This window comes from Euprymna scolopes, chromosome 6, assembly GCF_053919585.1.
Source record: "Euprymna scolopes isolate OS-2025 chromosome 6, ASM5391958v1, whole genome shotgun sequence".
Lineage (NCBI taxonomy): Eukaryota > Metazoa > Mollusca > Cephalopoda > Sepiida > Sepiolidae > Euprymna > Euprymna scolopes.
Window position 1 is genome coordinate 118,609,925 of NC_136487.1, and position 20,288 is coordinate 118,630,212.

Genomic DNA, 20,288 nt, shown 5'->3' on the forward strand with positions numbered 1-20,288 from the left:
GCCAGAGATTTTTCCCTCAGCCCACACAAATCAACAGAGATTAGACCATTCCTGGTCCCTGTTGATTGCAGTGGAATACTGTTCCTGTACAGTTCTAGGAGGTCCACTCTCCCAGACTTTGCCTTTTCTCTTTGAGAAGAGGTTAGTCTATTGTTAATCGCCTAAGGCGTCCTTACCAGAGTATGCCAATGGGGCTTCCCAGGCATTTTTTGCAAGTTAAAGTACCCCCTTCTTGGGGGAACTGCCTTTTCAATCCCACTTTCCGACCCTGGTATCACAGTTCTTGCAGTGGGAGAGAACTAAATATTTCTAATGCCCTTCGATAACAAAAAGTCGTTTTTATTTCATTTAAATTGTGACAGTAAGTGTAGAGAAGAAGCCAGCAATGTTAGAGATGAAGAAATATAAACATTGTGAAAAAGAATTAGTGAAAAAGACTAACGACATTGCCATTGACGATAATTAATATTATTAAACTGGGTTTGTATTTAGGAGAGTTGGATAAACGTATAAAATTACAAGTTATTAGTACGGCTATGACAACAGCATATTCTTTTCATTGTTTTTACTCTCGAGTATATATCTGACACAGACACAATTAATCAACCGAGAACCACATTATTCTACATAAAAACATATAAGATACCAATGGATATATACCTAAGAATCAAAACAAGGAAAAGAATATGCTGTTGTCATAGCCCAAGTTATTAGTGCTTCCATAACCAAAATATAATCAGCCTAGACATTTTAATCCATTAAAAATGGGCAAAATTTATAGATCTTGATTAGAATAAGTGCTTTATGCCAAATTGATGGTTGAATATGGTTAAATTTGTGATCATTTTTTAATTAAATACTAATCCATATTAACCCCTATTAAACCATATTAATCCCTATTACTCCTTAACTGTGTATCGAGCAGATCCCATCATACTTAGTTTATCATAAAAAAATATTCATACAAAATTTCAAGCAAATCAGACCAGTAGTTTCAATGAAAACATTTAGAGTAAATGTGGTATTGTGGTGACTAATCACTATTAATTCCTGACTGTGCATCGAACAAATACCATAATACTTAGTTCGCTGCACCCTATTATAACAAAGGTCCATACAAAATTTCAGCACGATCGGCTCACTAGTTTCTGTGAAAAAGTAGAATGGACAGACAAACAGACTAAGAGAACTATAATATAGATATTTCATAAATAAATGCCTACAGGGTATTTTCATTCAGGGAATTTTGTGAAGATATTTTCATTTTATTACTGGTCAACTGCATAACAGGTCAAAAAGAGATGCGCGCAGTTCACCAATCAAATCAGAAAGGTGAAACACCTGCGAGCCAAAATCGATTTGAAACATTCGCCAAAATTTAATGAATGCTTGCATGCCAATATCTTGGCATTCTTCCAAAAGCTAATAGGATTTTAAAAAAAAAAAAACTGTTCTATAATCTCACCCATTGTTTTTTTCATTCATGTTTGCTTCTCAGCTTTATCTGATTTGCCTCATCACTCAGAAATACATAACCATTATCAATTCTTTTGTAATAGATATTTCGTTTTAGTTTTTTTTTCTTTTTTTTTTTAGAAATTTATAAAAAAAAATAAATTATTCAATTGATAGCAACAAATAATAGTGAGCACCAATATGCAAGTATCAGAAAGTTTCATCAGATGTCCTGCTGACTTGGTAGGCTGAGAGCAGGCTCAAGGCATTTCCACACATAATTGCGACGGAGATGCACTCATAAAGCTAAATCAATTTACGATGGTCCTTGGATTATTATAATTATGGAAAGTAGAATGTGGACCTTAATTTTACTTTCGATAGCCTCATAATTTAATGTTTGTTTGTTTTTTTTCACCGTATTGCTGTTGCATACTGTGTGTGTATAAATAACGCATAGTATATATATATATATATATATATATATATATATATATATATATATATATATATATATTAGTAATTTATAAAATATATATGGCGATTAAGGTACACTGAATATTCGGCGTTTCATCCACTCTAGGACTCCTCAGGCTTATGCGCGAATTCTGTGGTTGTTTATCGTTTTTATATTAAAAAAAAAAACGATAAACAACCACAGAATTCACGCATAAGCCTGAAGAGTCCTAGAGCTGATGAAACGCCGAATATTCAGTGTACCTTAATCGACATATATATTTTATAAATTACTAACTAGCTCTACCTACGTATTGAGCACTTTTGAAGTAAATACTTAAACGTTCACTTTTATAGATATACTAGCATGGGTGTCCGGCGTTGCTCGGGTATTTGGAGGTGTATGTTGAGCGGTAAAAACCGACCACAAAGATTTTCCCAAATCTCAGTACCCTATATATCAAATTTCGAGTCTGTAGACTAAAAATTGACATAGTTATTGCGTAGGAAAATGTACACACACAGACAGATACACAGACACGTTCACTTTTATAGATATAATATATAGATAGATAGAATGATTTGTTTAACAAAAATATATATGTATACATAAATATATATGGAAAGAATTTTGTGTTTACTATAAATTTTTTTGCAAATATTATGCAAGTATAAATCATGTAGTATATCTGCATAAATATGATTACACGTAATAGTTAACTAAAAATGATTATCCCATTAAAAAACCGAAGTAACTAATAGGGAAATTATTAAAATGAATGTTTAAAAGAATATGCAAATTAGCTAGCTCGTTTGCTAGTGAATGCAATTCCACAGCCAAGATATAAGAAAATTGTATTTTCTTTTTAAATAAATAGAAAAGAGGGTTTTTAATATGAATATCGATACACGCAAAAGAAAACCGAATTTATAGGAGTATATATATATATATATATATATATATATATACATATATATATATATATATATATATATATATATATATGATTTCACAGTGCCAAATCGTAATTCATGTTGCATACTGGTATATATATATATATATATATATATAGAGAGAGAGAGAGAGAGAATCTCTGTGATGTATCTCAATCGACACATGTTATATAGTGGGTGTGTATAAAACTAATAATATTTGTTATATAGTGTCTACATACACGTGTAACGTTGTATAGTGACACATGTCATCAAATGGATTTGTTTGCATGTGTGTCGGTGTTTAGGCATTCCACAAATAGTTCAATAATGAGACAATAACATGACACTGGATAGTTCTTTTAACAAAGGGGCAATAACATCTTTGCCTGTAACACACCAGACAAAAGGACACATACATTCTTCTACTGGTTCGTCTTGACTCTGTAAAAGGGTCTGTAAAATAAAACACTTCTTCTCCAAAGGAAAACGTCATATGCAAAGTTATATTTTCCTTATATAACATTTATTTCCATGACGTTCTGATCCTCAGAGATTGCATGCTTTTCTCTTTGTTCCTACATCGTCTTGTGTGCCTACCAGAATGCTTCTGTGAACCACAGAGACCAAAAATCTCTCCTAAACTAATCAACAGTCAGTCTCGACTGCACTCTGTCCAACTCTGACCCTCTAACTGTCTGCTTGTGTGTATATATATATAAATCTATTTCTTTATTTATGTGTTTTTTAAGACATAACAGGTCAGTTCAATTGTTTGTTGTTTTGCTACTCAATTAAATATTATTGTTTATGAAATTAAATTGAAAATCTATTGATAGCGACTTTAAAATCTATTTGAAACAATTCTACCCTGCTTAACTTATGTTCTGTGCTTTGTTATTGTTTCTAAATTCCTTTTCTTACATTCTTTCTCTCCGTGAAATATTTCATATTTAAAAAAATTCAACAATAACCGAGTTATCTCTCGGCTTTATTTTTACAACCTGCTGCTGCCTGGGAGTTCAATATTTAACATTGCCACGTGAAAATAAAAGGCTACTATTTGGGATCATGTCAAACATGAGATTGTGGAGAGTTGAGTCGTGAGATGTTTCTTCACATTACATTTAAACTCCTGCAGGTCAGTACAGTCAGAGAAGCAGGAAACGGAGAGGGAATCCCACAGTTTACTAGTCTGAGAGAATAAACTATTAGAGTAGAAGGCTTTTTGGCATCTAGGGACCTCAACAGTTAAGGGGTGGGATTTTGCTGTTTGTCACATGGGTTGAGAATATGTATGTCGAGAGGGCACAAGTGCTATGTGTTTACTAGATCACATTCCATTAAAATACTTGTAAAACAGGCACAAGGATGCAATACTGCAGGGATCAGACAGAGGTTGGATCTTGGTCAATAGTGTGGGACTTATTAGATTTGAGACTCTTTTTTGGACCTTGCCTAAGAATGATAGACTAGCGTTAGAAGCACTATCCGTGACAATAATACTTCATGCATGAGTGAATGGTGGCTTTATAGGATACACTTAGGCGTGAGTAATTTTCTAGCACGGTAAAGAGAGCCCACCTTTTTGCAGCAGAATTTCCTATTTTGTCCTTTAACCCTCATATTTCATTAACAATATTTTTTAACGTAGGAGAAAGAATTGCAGGTTGACTGTTCTTTTGAGTCGTTTGCGTATGGAAATTTTCAAAACGTTTTTTTAATATTCACCATCATTCAACCGTCAATCTGTCCATCTCTTATTCTCATCATCAAGTGTTCCCTTTTAGCCGGAATAAGTAATGATTCATTAATTAAAAAAATCATATGCATCCGTCAGAGGAAAAAAAGGGAAATTATTGACAGCGGCTGTAACTAAACGAGTTGTAGCTGTGAATATTTTAGAGGGGGAACCATAGAATGGAGCTCAGTCGAGCACCTTTACACTTGTTTTAAAAGTACTTCCATGAAATGTGTTCTGGTGAACTTACTGCACTTGCATCCCCTCAACCAAAATACTCCTGACCTAGCCGACTAGCAGCAAAATCTCACCTCTTCATTGTATATCTTCCTAGATGGCAAAACATTTGCTGCTCTAATACCTACTTTACCTCAGACCACTTTTCTTTGGAATTCCCTTTTTGTTTTCACGACTGTACCAACATGCAGAAATTTACATGTGTAACAGAGCGCGGATGTGCGTATGGCAGCTATATACAAATACCAAGCCGTGTGCGAAATGACATCACGATAAGGAAAAAGAAAAAAGAAAACGACTATAAAAAGGAGAGAGAGCATGTCAGAGAAGACGATCGTGTTAGAGATGTTGATGACCTTTGAGATGACAAACGTCAGAGAGAAAGAGCATAATCACTTTTTATTTGGGGAAATACCCAAAAAGGATGTTCTTGTTACAAAAATAAAAAATGGAGTCGAGTTATTACTTGGCCTATGTTCCTTGCGACATACTCTGCCATGCTCCTTGCGACTTACTCTGCTACAAGGTGTTAACTCCCAGGTGTCTACATGTTAATGCACAACGTTACAAATGTAATGTTTATAAACAGCTTTATCAGCTCCCCCACCAGATTGCTCCCTATAGACCTGGCCCCTATCACAGTAGGCCATTATGCTTCAGTAGAATATGCCTTGCTGAGGGCGAACAACAGTTAAAAGAAATTAATTCGGATATGCTTTGAGCCACTTCAGCTTTTAAAAGTGATAAATTGTTCTATATAGCATTAAGACTACACTTTTATCACGTTTCCTATTCTCTTCTGCAATCTTAGTAATTGAAGGCATTAGATGAACATAACAATACGGTATGAAAAAGCCAATCCTATTTAGATTAGCATCAGGAGATTTGGCAATTACGTTTATTAAAAGTACATTCAACCTTGCAGCTCTTTAAGCTCTGCTAATGTCTCCTTTGGGATTAAAGCTTCCTGGTGAAGAAGCTACTGGGAACCAGTGGTATGCTTTTCTCTAATCTGGAGATGCCTCAAGAAAATCTTGACTATGACAAAGAAAGCCATCTCCTTTCTTATGCCAAACACACTAGTCTAGGATCTGTCCTGATGATCAGCTAGACTGGGAGGTGAAGGTAGTTAATTGGGTAAGGACACGAACTGATAACCTAGGTGTGACAAGTCTGAATACCATGTTGATGTCGATGGTCCAAAGCCGAATAGTAGGCTGCTTGAGACATGAGGGAATCAGTTGAGGACGACCTGATACTGGTGAGCTGCGCAAGCGGCATAGCAACAGACAGGAAAAGTTGGAAGTTATTCATGAAACGCCTAAACTCAAGCATGAGACAATAAGACAAAAAAACAAAAAAAACATGATAATGATAATATAAAGAGAGTTACTGGGTATATATATATATATATATATATATATATATATATATATATATATATATATATATATTAGTGTTGGGACGATTATTCAGAGCCAGAATCGGAGATCGGAAAAATTGGAATATTTGAGGGTATCGGAAAAATTTGTATCGATTTTCAGATGCCAAAATGATTCTTTTAATTGTCTTTTTTATTTGATTTTGTGTAAACCAAAATCTTTCATTATTGGCATTAATGATAAAGCAATAAATATTTATCGATTTTAAACCACCAATGAAGCTAAAATCGATAGATCATCCCCCACAAGTATATTTTTACGTTTAGGAAAACATTTGAACATTTAACATGTGTGTTTTTATGGTAATCAGAGAAAAATACAACTATATAGTTTAATATTTAAAGATTTATAAAGAATTGAAATCGGAATCAATAATTATATCGGAATCGGAAAAATATTGGAATCGTCCCATCACTTATGTATATATATATATATATATATATATATATATATATATATATATATATATATATATATATACATATATGGTACAGTGGGGGAAGAAGTGGCTGGTTGCTTTTAATGCATCTAAAGCTAAGCTTCTATCTTTGCATACGCAATACTTTGATCCTCATCTGACATCAATTGAAATGGATGACTCTCGTCTAGGGGAGGCTCCATGTTTTGACAAGCTTCTAGGATTGACCTTTACTCCTGATCTGAAATGAAACACGTACATCAAGTCTGTTGTCAAGGTCGCTAGAAAAATAGTAAGATCCTTCTACTGCTCCAGAAGATATCTCACTGCTGATGCAATTCTCTATATAAAAGCCAAGTACGTCCAAGGATGGAGTACTGCTGCCACATCTGGGCAGGAGCTGTTAAAAACAGCCTATCCTGCCTTGATAGAGTACAAGATAGACTTCCTGGCTTAGTGGGGGATGCCCTTTTCTCTTCCCTGCAACCTCTCTCCTACAGAAGAGACGTTGTGAGCCTGTCTTTGTTTTATCGTTATATTAGCAAGTGCTTGTCTGAGTTCCAATCTCTGGTCCCCTCCTGCCAATCTTTCATGAAAAACACCTGTCTAGTTCAACATAAACAAATTCCTGATAAACCGCCCCCTTTAGTAAAACACTTTATCAAATCTTCATTGCTAACGATTACTACGATACTATCCCATTGATTACTGTACCCGAAATAACCCTTATCCCTGAGTGGCTTTCAGACCTTGATAAATGGTGACTACCATGCAAAAAAAAACAAAATATATATATATAAGTGAAAATGTTTGTGTGTGTGTCTGTTTGTGTGTACATTTCTCTACACAATAACTATCAATTTTCAGTCTACAAATTCGAAATTTGACATAATAGGTATTGAGATTTGGGAAAATCTTTTTAATCGGTTTGCAGCCAGAAATTTGGCTGTTAAGGGGTCAAAGTTCAACGATTTGACCTTTGAGAACTCTACCAAACTCCTCCAACAATTTTGGGTCTCAACACTTGAAATTTTAGATATAGGTTCTTTGAACATGGATCAAACTTTATAATCTAATTTGAGCTCAAAACAATAAAGGGTCAAAATTGGGGTCAAAGTTTTTAAAAAATTGACCTCTACGATCTCCACCAAATTACTCAGACAAAATTTAAAATTTTACATAAAGTGTATTCAGACATAGGGCAAGCTTTTTAATCAATTTTTGGCTGCCAAGGGATCAAAAGTTCAAAAGATTTTACATTTGTAGTCTCTAGCAAACTATTAAGCCAATTTTGGGTCGAATCATTTGATATTTTACATAAAGGATATTCAGACATGCAGCAAGCTTTTTATCAGTTTTTGAACAAAAGTTTCGCTGCCAAGAGGTCAAGGTTAAAATAGCTGACCGTTGCAGACTCTACTAAGCTCCCCCACTAATTTTCGGTCTAACCACTTGAAATTTTAGATATAGGTTACCTGAACATGGGTCAAATTAAAAAAAAACTTATCTCTGCAGTTTGTACTAACTTTTCTCTATAGTAGTTAAGGAAGTCTATTATATAGAAAGGGATTACCGTACATGAACACCTTTTAATCTATACATATGCACATAAAGCTATGAACAGTACATAGGGCCTGAGCAAAGCCGGTCTGAACTGCTAGTATATATATAAATTCAAAGATACATCCATAGTGCATAAAGCTGAACGTCTGTGTGTGTGTCTGGTCACGAATAGGCTCCTATATGGTTGACTATTATAGAAAACTGATCACATATAATGATAGAAGATGTATCGAGACACAGGAATGGGTATGTTTGATCTGGCATAATGAGGATTCATTAAAATTGTGGGGTCTGCGTACGCGCCTGGTCCACAAAGTATGGAAATAACAAATTTAAAAATTTAAAAAAACGTTTACAAGTGTTTTTGATATAGATGTACATAATAATACTTTGATAAGTATGTTTTAACTTAAATAGGGATGTTATAATAAAATTGTGGGGTCTGCGTTCGCGCCTGGCCTCCATAGAATGGAAATAGGCACAGACTTTAATAAAGACTTTTCATATCTATCTGCGTAAGTATACTTTGATAATTATGTTTCAGTTTGAAGAAATATGGTATAATAAACTTATGGGGGTGTTCGTTCACGTCTGACCTTCATAGAATGGGAATATGTCACAAAGTTTAACAAGGTTTTTTAATATAGATCAACAGAATATTATGATAAGTGTTTCAGTGTGAACAGGTATGGTATAATAAATTATGGGGTTTATCTATTTTATTTATTGAATTTACTCATGAACAACCGATTGTAACAATTACATGTTGACATACACTCTCTGCCCACCGGGTGGTAATGTCTAGGAGGATTGTCTCATAACAAAACATGATAAATGAACATATACTACTCTACTCGACTCCTCAAAGGAAGAGGTAATGTTTAGGAGAATGGTATCATGACAGCATAACCAAATCTCCATTAGTAATACAGGTAACATAGTACATTAATAAAGGTAATAGTATAGTTTTGGATACTAAATTTCTATTAGTAATATATACAGCATGATCAATAACAAAGATTTTTCTGATTCTCTCTCTTCTGACCTTGAGCACGTGGTGCAATGCTGAAACAGGTGGTTGCTTAATGTTAATGCATATAAAACCAAGCTTCTTTCTTTCCATCATCAATGTTCTGACTTCGACTTTGCCTCAATTGATATGAATACATTGGGGAAACACCATATCTTGACAAGCTACCGAAATGGAGAACATACATCAAATCCATTGCCAAGATCGCTGGAAAAATAGTTGGATCATTCTACCACTCCAGTAGATATCTCACTGCTGATGCAATCCTCTACCTGTATAAGTATGTCCTAAAACATCCGTTAACATCTATGCTGATGACATGACCATCTATGGCAACACATCAAAGGCTGTAAATGAAAAAGTTCTCTCTGATTCTCTCTCCTCTGATCTTGAGCGTGTGGTACAGTGGGGGAAGAGGTGGCTGATTACTTTTAATGCATTTAAACCCAAGCTCCTATCTTTACATCGTCAACGCTCTGATCCCCATCTAGCATCAATTGAAATGAATCGCTTTCGTCTAGGGGAGGCTCCATGTTTTGATAAGCTTCTGGGATTGATCTTTACTCCTGATCTGAAATGAAACACGTACATCAAGTCTGTTGCCAAGTAGCTGGAAAAATGGTAGGATCCTTCTACCGCTCCAGAAGATATCTCACTGCTTATGCAATTCTGTATCTATATAAAAGCCAAGTACGTCCAAGGATGGAGTACTGCTACTACATCTGGGCAGGAGTTGCTAAAAACAGTCTATCCTGCCTTGACAGAGTACAAAATAGACTTTGTGACTTAGTGAGGAATGCCCTTTTCTCTTCCCTGCAGCCTCTCTCTCACAGAAGAGACATTGCGAGCCTGTCTTTATTTTATCGTTATTTCCATGGCAAGTGCTCATCTGAGCTTCAATCTCTAGTCCGCCCTCGCCAATCTTTTACGAAAAACACCCGTCTAGCTGAAACCACTGTCAAAAATTTTCCCCACTCTTTATCTGTGCCTAAATCAAAACATAGATTCCATGAACAAAGCTTCTTCTTAGAAGTGCACGCCTGTGGAACTCTCTTCCATCTGTCTTTTTCCCAGCTGACTACAACTTGGATGTTTTCAAGTCCAGCATAAACAAATTCCTGATGAACCAATCCCTTAAGTAAGACACTTTCTCAAATCTCCATTACTAATGATTACTATGGTATTATCCCATTGATTACTGTACACGCAATAACCTTTATCCCCGAGTGGCTTCCGGGCCTTGATAAGTGGTGACTACCATGTAAAAAAAAAAATGTCCTAAGATGGAGTATTGTTACCCCATCTGGAGAGGATCTGTTCAGAGAATCCTTTCCTGCCTCAACAGGGTACAAAACCGACTTTGAAATCTGATGGGCGATGTTCTTTTCTCCTCCCTGCAGCCTCTGATTCATAGAAGAGATATTGGAAGCCTTTCTCTGCTCGCTATTTTCATGTCAGATTCTCGACTGAGCTTCAATCTATGGTTCCTTTTGGTAAATCTTTCACGGCAAACACTCGACTAGCTACAACTATCAGAAATTTCCCTTATTTGTGCCTAAATCTAAGCTAAAATTCCATAAGAGCTTTTTTTTTCCTAGGGCTGCTCATCTGTGGAACACAATACCACGGAGCTGTTTCCCAAATGACTATGACATGATTGTTTTCAACGTGAATAGGTTCTTGAAGAGGTAACTATATGTTGTACAAAGGACTGTGCTCTATACTAATGTAATTTGGTTTTGATTAAAGAAAGGGTTTGATTAAAAATGGTCTTTTTTTAAATGTCACCATTTATCGAGGCTTCAAGGCACTCAAAGATAAGGGTTAATGATATGGATAGGTTTCCAGTAGAATGGTGAATATTACAAGATAATTGAGAATGATGGAATTATTGGATCATATGTTATTTTATTCAACTGTTCATGTATTAAACATATATTCCAAACATATTATGGTCCTGGATATGACCTTTAACTATATCCAGTGGTGAGCCCCCAGCTTGCGGGCTTTGGGGAGTGTGGAGCCACCCTTTAATTACCATTGCTCCCAGGTCCGGAGTAGTAGTACCTGTTAGGGTCCCAACGATGGGTTGAATAGAAACCGACTTAAAAACAACAAATATATTCTATTAAAAAATTTTTCTTCAAAATCTTTGGATTCCGCATTAAATAACCCGAAAAAGGTTGATATGCCGTAAAATAAAAACAACCAACCAAACATATTCATCATCAGAACGAAAAGCTAAGATCAAGTAAGGTTAACACATTTATTCACAACAACTATGGAAGGCAATAATTGGTGAGAATTCAGAGTTCCTATCCTGTCGCGATAACCACCTGACAAAGGCCAGAGGAATAGTTGGCCGAAACGTTGTGAAATAACACCTAAAAGATGAGGATAATAGTCCGCAATAAATAAATGAATAAGTAATACTCTCAATAAACATTCCAATTAATTAAATAATATATACCATTCGGTACGAACCTGACAAAGATCAGATAATAAATAAACTTGGATTTAAAAACAAAAAAAAATCCAACCTTGCTCGCTCTTCGCGGCCAAGACGCAGTCGATAGAGACGTTGAATCTCTACACTTCCAGGTGAGCATTGTCTGAAGATAGCGGCTTCCATCCTACCTAAAGCCTGGCAGAGGCTTAGTTGGCCAAAACAGGGTGAGACGACAACATATGGAAGGCAGTAATTGCTAAGAATACAGCTAGGGGATTCAGAGTTCCTATCCTGTCGTGGTAACCACCTGACGAAGGCCAGAGGAATAGTCGGCCGAAACGTCGTGAAACAACAACTAAAAAGATGAGGACAATAGTCTGCAATAAATGAATGAACATTTATTCACAGTTGACATTTATAAAAGACAGCTCCGTACAAAGCAGTGAATGCATTAACTTTTACTCTCCTTAATATATGAATATTGAATTGCGAATTGGGGGGCGGGGTTCATTCTGCATTTTGTGGGAGTCTCACATTAGAGGTGAATTCTTGATACTCTTTTTCCCTTTCGGGCACAATCAAGATTTGGTTGTTTATTTTGGTCGTTTTGTTTTATGGCATATCAACCTATTTTTGAAGTTATTTAATGCTGAATCCAGTAATTTTGATAAAAGTTTGTTATATCTTCAAATAACCAATTCATCATTGTATAAATCCAAAGATTCTATTGTTGGCATTGGTTTCCCCGATATTATTCTAGTCAGAATTCTTTCAAAAAAGACATCGGATGTTGCGGAAGGGACCATGTAAAGTTTGCCAACATCCCAAGTGAAAGTGATTTTTGTAGGATGCACTAGATTCGAACTTAGAACATCCGGGTCGTCCATTCGTGTCATTAACCACTCCCAAATAACTAATTGGCCCTCAGTCACCACTTTACACCAAATTCGGGGTGGGGGTGGGGTTAATTATTAGCAGTTATTAATGGGGGTTGGAATAGGAATAGGTAAAGGCCAGAGTGGAATGCTGCAGTGCAGTGATCTTGGCAATGGATTTGTTCCATTTCAGATCAGGAGTGAAGGTCAGTCTCAGAAGCTTATCAAGACATGGTGCTTCTCCAAGACGAGAATTGAGGCCAGGTTGGGGTCAGAGCATTGATGGTGGAAAAAGAGAAGCTTCGTTTTTATAACTCAAGTTATGGACTGAACAGCCACAAGAATCCCATCCTTAAGTGTCACAGGTTGCCAACCACAGCAAAGTGTTGACCCCCACCTCCCATCGGAGGGAGAGACAGTAAAAGGAGAGAAAGAGAGAGAGAGAGAGGGTCGTTGTTTTGGGGTTTGCAGAACATGATTGAGTTTTGCAAAGGAAGAGGAAACAAAAAAAACAACAATAAAATCAATGTTTAGTGCATTTTAGGTCAGGAAGCTAGTATCTTTAGGCAGCCTGGTCTGGTAGAACCAGTTACAATCATCGTATAAATCCAAAGATTCTATGGTTGGCATTATTTTCCCTGATATTATTCTAATCAGAATTCTTTCAAAAAAGACAGGTGTTGCAGAAGGGACCACATAAAGTTTGCCAACATCCTAAGTGAAAGTGATTTTTGTGGGACGCACTGGATTCAAACTTAGAACATCCAGGTCGTCCATCCGTGTCATTAACCACTAGAAACATTCAGTGGTGCTCAGAACCAGTGCATCACCAGAAACTGTTCTTTGCAGACTGAAATGTTTGATTACTTATGAAAACGGTTTATAATAAGTATTTGTTGGCATTGGAGTTGAAGATGACCGAATTGTAGCCTATAAGGAAGCAATCCCATGGTATGTCAAGTCCATACTAATATGAGAAATATGCGTCTTTTACGCAATGCATGTATGGAGGATGGTGATTTGAGCCAGCAACATTGTGCATAACTAGCAAAGATGTAAACAAAGAAGAAAACTATGAGGCTAACTTTTAAACATGATGTGAATAGGGAGTTACAGTGTACACGAGCAGAATAACAAAAGAAATTTGAAGATCAAGTGAAACAGTTATACTCATGTATGAAAAATAAAAACAAAAAATTAAAATGCTTCTCGTTTCTCTCCAACCACAACACAGGTTGAACATTGAAATCTGCTTACTCTTTTTATTTATTAATTTTTTTCAATTTGTATTTTTTAATCATATTCATCTCAAACAAGGCAAGTTGCCACTAAGGCGTAAGGGGCTACTGTGAATTAGGGACCACGCCTACAGAGACATTCTAAGTAGGGAGGTGAGCAATGAGATGTCTGTTCACATTATACTTAAATTTCTGCAGTTGGGGAGGTCATGAAACAGGGTAGGAACTCCAAAGTTTAGCAGTTTAAAAAAATAAACTTTTAAAGTAGAAGATTCTCCAGCATCGAGGGATATATACAGTGAAAAACGTGGGATCTTGCTGCTTGTCAAGTTAGAAGTATTTACATTAAGAGGACACCAGTGCTATTAGTGTGTGGAAGTACTGGTGTCCACAAACTAATATAATGATAATGATATAGATAATATAACAGAAAGAGAGTAATAAAAAGTCCGCAGCAGCTGACTGTTTGACCTACTTTCAGTGTTATTTTTCTAACATTTACCAGTAAGAATAAAAGTGCATGATTTTTTTTTTTTTTTCGCCTGCCATGCACTAATTTCGTGTCTCTGGGGATTCCAAAGAAATGAATATTATAGTTTTTCTTTTTATCATAGGCTACTCGGGGGGGGGGGGGTCATACTAAATCAGAATAGGTAAGGCGTGTAAGTGTATCTCTGGTAGTTTTTTCAGTTTTTGTAAACAGAAATATGACTTTGTTTTATAGAAAACTGAAGTAGCCATATCAGGATACCTTTGGACACTTTAATAAATGCAAACGGTTCACACTGTAAAATACATTAAATTAAATTTTAAAAAAAAAAGAATTCTTTCTCTTGTAAAACCGTATAATAAAATGGTTTACACAACTGAAGTTATGGGTTAAGAGAGTAGATAGTGGACCTTGGGGTTTACTTTAGGCAGACTCATAACTCTCGATTCCTTTGTTTCGTCTTTTAGTCTGTACAGTTTGTGAGCGATGTTTCTGGCAAAGGAGGAAGAATTGCTGTATTTAGGTCAGAATCTATCCATCTAATATTTATTGTTTGCTGGGTTTTAGCCTCGAAATAGTAGTTTTTTTTGTTTTGTTTTTTTTTTTGTGTTATTTTTTTTATAGCTTCTTACATCAAATGGCTTCATGTGTTGTCTGGAACGATTTCCATAAAAATTTTTTTTTTTAATTTAAATTATAAAACAAACAAAAAAAACGGAGTTGTTTTATTCTCACGTTAGTCAGCAATCCAGTGCCTTTCCAAAATAGGATTTACCCAATGGTGTAATCTACCGAGTGGCTTCTAATCCAATATGTGATCTTTCAATTTTTTTTCACCGAGGGTGGGGGGGGGCATCATTTATTAAATCGCTGGGGGACACTTTAGGATAAGGGTTAATGAGTATTCGGCAGACAGTGAGACAACACCATGATGATCAGTAATGGTGGAATTCGGGTATGGTTGAATCATATAAGAGGACGACTAAACGAGATTTATTTCCATTAGACTTGAATACGACCATGCTATAGTTAGAGTTCTAGAATAGAAACTTTGCTCATGACATTTTCGTTTAGTTTTAGGCACAAATAGAGAGTGATGGAAATTGTTGCAGATGGACGAGTATTTGTTGTAAATGTTTTACGGGGTGGAGAGAAAGAGAGAGAGAGAGAGAGAGAGAGAGAGAGAGAGAGAGAGAGAGCATAGATTGAAGTGTTAGAGTTAGGGCTGTAGTTAATTTTAGGGTTAATGAATAAATCAAATCTAAGAATGTAGGCAACTCGGTAGATATTGGATTGGAAACCATTCAGTAGATCCCATATTGAAAGAGTGCCCACCAACCAATCAAATTTACACAAAATGTATTGAACATGTATTCAAATATATAAAAGAAAAAAGTCTTTAAATTGATATACATATTAAATTTTACATACCTGTATAAGCCCTTTGAAGATATGTTCACTTAAAATAATGAATATATAATTTTATGCTTCCATTTTAAAATTATTAACTTGATTTTTTTTTTGGGGGGGGGAGATGGGGGGTATTAAATGTGTGTAGATCGACAGGAAGTTGAACTGTGGTAACCGGATTCAATACTGGATACACTGCTCTTTTACACAATAAAATGATCGAAATAGTCTTTCAGATAATGGGAATACTCGACGGATTCTTGAAACATATGTCGTACACCTGGAAGGAATATAAAAACAAAAAAAAACGTCACGTGCATATATTTTCGTATATGCCGTTAAGTGCTGTTACAGGGCTTAAACGCAAGGTTTATTGCATTTTTAGTCACGATCTATCTTTTGATTTTTTTTTGGGGGGGGGGTCAAAAGAGTGGTATCCTTGGTTATACTTATTTTATAACAGTAACTAAAAATTAACACCTCCCCCGCCCGCAAAAAAAAAATAATAATATCATCATCATCATCATCATTATTATTATTATTATTATTATTATTATTATTATTATTATTATTATTATTATTATTATTATAATAATAATAATAATAATAATAATAATAACCATCATCATCATCATCATCATCATCATCATCATCATCGAACACTATAGAATTCTTCCTTAGGTATGAATTCATAACTATTCACTCAATGACACGTTTTAAACTGCAGAAAATAAAACAGAAATTTAAAAGGTAAAATTATAAAAACGCGAAAAAAAAAAAAAAAAAAGAAGTAAATTTATAAAATAATTTGATATTTATAGGATCAAAACATGCATTCTAAACATATGCTATATATCTTTTCATTTTGGTTGGTTGTTTTTGTTTTACGGCATATCAACCCTTTTCAGGTTATTTAATGCCGAATCCAAAGATTTTGAAGATTTTTTTTTTTAATAGAATATATTTGTATATCAAGTCAGTTTCTATTTAACCCATAGTTGGGACCCTAATAGGTACTACCACTCCGGGTCAGAGTGGACCTGGGAACAATGGCAATTAAAGGGTGGCTCCACAGTGGAGCCTCCACAGTGGAGCCTCCACACTCCCCAAAAGCCCGCAAGCTGGGGCCTCACCATCGGATATAGTTTAAGGTCATATCCAGGACCCTTTTCATTTTGGTATAGATTTTTTACTTTTTTTAATTGTTTTTTTTTTTTTTTTTAATTTCTTTGTATTCACTGTTACAGAATTTAAACCAAACTGTTATTATTTCTTTCTTTTTTTTTTTTTTAACCTAATCCTAAACAAACCCTAAACTAATTCCAAACTAACCATAGTTTATGTTTTAGGCTTAGTTTGCGAAAAGTAGGTTTGGTTCAGTTCAAATTCGGTAGAAACATCTGACAAAATACACTCAGCTGTGTATGCCATATGTAGCAGAAACAAATGTATTTTCTTTTTCTTTCGCAAGTCAATGCCTCTCCCCAGTGTCATTTGGCCATATACTGATATTGTTTATTTTATTTAAGCAAAGCAACAAGTTTAAAAATAAAAAAACAATAATCCTTAAGTTCATTCTTTGCCTTAGGTGTGAATACCAAACGTTTTTTTGTTTTTTAAAAATGTTTTTTTTTTAACTGTTGGGCTAATCCTATGCTAGCCACTCTTACCAAAATACCACATTTACTCAGTGGCTTGATCTTAGATGACACCCAATTTGTTTTAAAAGGATAAAGGGTTTTGCTTTCCTTTGTTCCACGTTTCCTTTTGTTATAGATTGTTTAGGTGATAGCCTTACAGTTTATGCTAATATAAGCTCCTATGAATCCACTTACAAAGCAAAAAGAAAGGCAAGAGTGAGTTTATTATTATTATTATTATTATTATTATTATTATTATTATTATTATTATTATTATTATTAGTTTGACAAAGATTTCTTTAAAATTTTAAAAACAAAACTTTTTTTATAGCTAATGTCTATCTTAACAAAATATAGAACTATTATTTAGTATTAAATTTTTCAGTCCATTTATTTCAAATAAAAACAGAAAAAAGAAAGTGGATTTTTTATAAACATATTTTTATTTTTTTCACATTTGCATTTTGGCTAGGGAAAAATGTGTAGTAACGTTTTCTGATAAATACATTTCATCTTTTCTCTCCTCAGTCAATGAAGGAGAAATCCTTCTAAACTGAGGTATTTTTTTTTTATTTCTGTCCAGTTCGAAGTTCCCCTTTTTGTGGAGCTGGATCCCGCCTATTAAAAACCGACCTTGTGTAACCTTCTTTCGTGTGGGAGGCAACTAAATAGGGACATATAAAAAAGCAACATTTGATTTAAAATGTGGCCATATACTATTATCATTATTTTGGGTATTATTATTATTATAATGTATATATATATATATATATATATATATATATATATATATATATATATATATATATATATATATATATATTGTGTTATTATCACAGGAGTCATGGATTGCTCACTGGTAATAATAAGTGGTGTTCCCTAGAGTCTGAGTGACAACAAGTCTTCCCTGATTGCATTATTATTATTATTATTTTATTTATTTATTTTTTGTACTTACTAAGAGTGACTGACCATCATCAGAGATTACTCACTGATAATAACCCATGATGTTCCCTGTCCCTGGAGTCTGAGTGACAATAAGTCTCCTTAGATTTCCAGTACTGTCCATCGCAAAGGTTATTGAAAGATCAATAACCTTTGCAAATGACTTTGCGTTCTGCAACAAACAGCTGCTTTTATTATTATTATTATTATTATTATTATTATTATTATTATTCACTTAGACGTTTTGCACAAGCTGTTATCATTAATTCTTAGCAGATAACAAGTGGTTTTCCCTAGAATCTGAGTGATAGCAAGTCACCTCAATATTCCTGTAATCTGTATACGATATTTATGATTGTTGTTGTTAGTATTAGTATTAATATTATCATTAGTAGTAGTAGTAGTAGTAGTAGTAGTGGTGGTGGTGGTGGAAGTAGTAATGTATTATAACATAAGGATACAATTTAAAAAAAAATGTTCACGGCTTTAAAATAACAAACAAATAATTAGCTCTTCCATTTTACTTGAAATTGTCTTTTAGATAATTGCATCTTTTTTTTTCTGAAAACCCCATGTTTTTATTCTTTCATTTTGATAAAAACTTAAGACAAAAAAAAAAAATCCTGACTGACACGGGCAACTACACTAGCAGACAAAAATATCCAGAACCCCCTTCATTCTATCAAAGAAAAGATAAGGAACAGCATATCCAAGAGAAACAGATACGTGAAGTATCCTGTTGCTTATGTTCCTTTCAAGGAATACATTTAGAGAATGATATATGAAGAATACGTATTTATACCAGTAATAGGATATGATGGAGGGAAGGTAAGAGGGAGAGAGAGAGAGAGATGGGAAGAGGGGAATGGAGATGGTTGGAGAGAGAGTGAGAAAGAAGGGGAGTGAAACAGAACATTGTTGCAAAGAGAGGAGGGTTGAAACATTACTTGAAATCAATCAGCATCAATAAGATCATAACAGCTGTTTACTCAAAATGTCAGGTTACGGTTTCGAGCCCAACCACTTCCTACCGGATTGAAATGCAGACTTCAAAAGAATAGCCTCACTATATTCGTTTTATTTAGCTTTGCGTCTTTGTTGTTGTTTTTTTTTTGTTTGTTTGTTTTTCGTTTTTGTTTTGTTTCTTTTTTTTGTTTTTTTTTTCAGTTAGTATATTTATACACTTCAGCTTTAATAGTGCGTTTATGTCCTTATTTTTACTAGTCTGTTATTACTCTTATCCACGATTCCGTGAACTAATATTCTATTTATATCGTTATAAAATTCCCATCAAAACATGTTGCGTAGAAATGGGCGAATGATTATCGGACCATTCTTGGCAAGATGTTTTCTTTTGTCTAGCTGATGCTGATGCTCGGAATATTCGTACGGCGATGGAGCCTAACTACGACGACAGTGGTTACATACGTGTTGATATGCATATTGTATATGTATATATATATGCCACTCACCTGTATAAAGTAGAGCATTAAAGTGTTAGCAAGGTCTGGATAAAAAGTTATTACTTAATAATAAGACGATCTTTAATAGTAGTAGTATTCTGTTTCCACTTACTATAACCACTGCTTCTCTTTTCCTTAAAATTCTACGACGACGGTCATTGCTACTGTAGCTACTGCTACCGTTACAAGTGCAGCTGCTATAGCTTGTGACTGCCTTTATTATCCTTTTGACGAAGAACCCAATTAATAGCTACGACGAATATCAAGTAAGATAAAGAATTAGTCAGAGAAATGGATGAGTTCAGCAGATTTCAAAATTCTAGTCGCAAACTGATCGATTTAATGATTTATCATCATCATCATCTGTGTATTTAGAGTATAATATTGCACTAAAAAAATCTATCCATATAAATGAGTTCTACAGATTTCAAAATTCCATTCCAACGCTGATCAATTTAATAATTTTTTTCATCGCTTGTTTATTCGAAGTATAACTGCAATAG

General features: G+C 34.6%; 1 protein-coding gene across 4 annotated transcripts in view; it reads right to left on the bottom strand.

The window, feature by feature from the left end:
• The window catches only part of LOC145277907 (sialin-like), a 1,209,741-nt gene extending 1,189,770 nt beyond the window's left edge, over positions 1–19,971 (bottom strand). Inside the window, exon 1 of one of the 4 annotated variants that reach the window (XM_080129960.1) lies at positions 19,795–19,971. The gene's annotated coding sequence lies outside the window, so the exon portion shown is untranslated. Of the gene's footprint in view, positions 1–15,758; positions 16,139–19,794 lie in introns of those variants that run through there. The other 3 variants (XM_080129961.1, XM_080129962.1, XM_080129963.1) reach the window with 3 other exon arrangements.
• Between the last annotated feature and the right edge of the window lie 317 nt (positions 19,972–20,288).